Source organism: Plecotus auritus (genome assembly GCF_963455305.1).
Source record: "Plecotus auritus genome assembly, chromosome: X".
In the NCBI taxonomy this organism is placed as follows: Eukaryota; Metazoa; Chordata; class Mammalia; order Chiroptera; family Vespertilionidae; genus Plecotus; species Plecotus auritus.
The window spans coordinates 134,061,701-134,063,363 of NC_137784.1; the positions used below are offsets into that span (position 1 = coordinate 134,061,701).

The 1,663-nt window shown below is 51.8% G+C and overlaps 1 pseudogene across 1 annotated transcript; it reads left to right on the forward strand.

Annotated features, from left to right (window-relative positions):
- Positions 1 to 855: 855 nt before the first annotated feature.
- LOC308239707 (dolichyl-diphosphooligosaccharide--protein glycosyltransferase subunit TMEM258-like) lies at positions 856 to 1,097 on the forward strand (annotated as a pseudogene). Its single transcript has one exon. The product of its transcript is annotated as a dolichyl-diphosphooligosaccharide--protein glycosyltransferase subunit TMEM258-like (transcript).
- The last annotated feature ends 566 nt before the right edge of the window (positions 1,098 to 1,663 follow it).

A 1,663-nucleotide genomic window follows, 5' to 3' on the forward strand; every position in this document is an offset into this window, starting at 1 on the left:
ACCAGGCCAGGGGACTTCAGGTCATGCCCCCCACTAGATGGGGCTTGACAGGGGACTTCAGGCCATGCTCTCCACCCTGGCACCAGGCCGGGGGACCTCAGGCTGCACCCCCCGCCCCAGCACTGCGCCAGGGGACCTGAGGCTGCACCCCCCTGCCTGGCGGGGCTTGACAGGGGACCTCAAGGTGCACCCCCAGTGCTGGGTCAGGGGAACTAAGGCCGCTCCCCCTGCCCAGGGGGGACCTGAGGCTGCACCCCCCTGCCTGGCGGGGCTTGACAGGGGACCTCAAGGTACACCCCCAGTGCTGGGTCAGGGTACCTCAGGCAATGCCCCCCACCCAGTGGGGCTTGACAGAGGATCTCAGGTCATGTCCCACACCTGGTGGGGCTTGAGGGGGAACCTCAAGGCATGCCCCCCCACCCCAGTCTGGGCTGTGGGACCTCAGGCCACGCCCCCTGTCTTGACGCCAGGCCAGAGGACCTGAGGCCACATTCCCTGCCTCGCGGGGCTTGACAAGGGTGGGACTAGCCAGGTCTGTATCTATCCCAATGAGGGGGGGCGGCAGCCAGGTATGGGTCTCACGTGATTTTGAGGCGCACAGGGGTAGACGGGGACTTGACTCTGGGTCCTGTGTTGTGCCCCAGACTCTGACAGGAGGAAGGTTTTCATATACATTTTACTAATTTTCTTTCATCTCTGACAATTCTATTATAGAGAAAGGGCAAATAGCAATATTAAATTATTTCCTCTATTTAATCCCCTTTTAATGTGCACGAATTTTGTGCACCAGGCCACTAGTTTCCATATAAATCTTAGAAATAGCTTGAGGGAGTGGCAGATTACCCAGTGCCCGGCAAAATGGATCTCAAGGCCATGAGCAGATACACCAGCCCCGCAAACCCAGCCATCTTCCCCCATCTGACGGTGGTGCTGTTGGCCATTGGCATGTTTTTCACCGCCCGGTTCTTCGTTTGTGAGGTCCGTCCACCAGGTACACTCGAGACATCTACAAGGAGCTGCTCATCTCATTCGTGGCCTCCCTCTTCATGGGCTTTGGGGTCCTCTTCCTGCTGCTCTGGGTCAGCATCGATGTATGAGCTCCCACAGGCTCCAAACAGGCAGCTGCACTGAACCCCTGCTTTTGTAAATTACTTTTTTTACTGTTGCTGGAGGTGTCCCGCCTGCTGCTCACAATAAAGCAGATGTGTGACAAAAAAACAAAAAAAGAAAAAAGAAAAAGAAATAACTTGAATTGTTGCCTTCCCTATAGAGAAAGGTAAAAATGGCATCAGATGTGTTATCAGAAAAAAGTGTCTTAGTCCATTTGTTTTGCTATAAAAACATACCACAGACTGGGTGGCTTAGAAACAACAAGTATTTATCACAGCCCTGAAAACTGGAAGTTTGAGATCGGGGTTCTACTGAGGTTGGGTGAGGTGCCTCTTCTGGTTTGCAGACTTCTCCTTCTATCCACACAGAGTGGAAGGAGTAAGCAACTCTCTGGGGAGCTTTTTATAAACAAACAAACAAAACGAATACAATTCATGCACGCTCCACCCTCATGACCTAATCACCTTTCAAGGCCTAGCCTACTACCATTACCTTGGTGGTCAGAATTTTTTTTTTAACAAATACTTTTTAAATTTTTAATATATTTTTATTG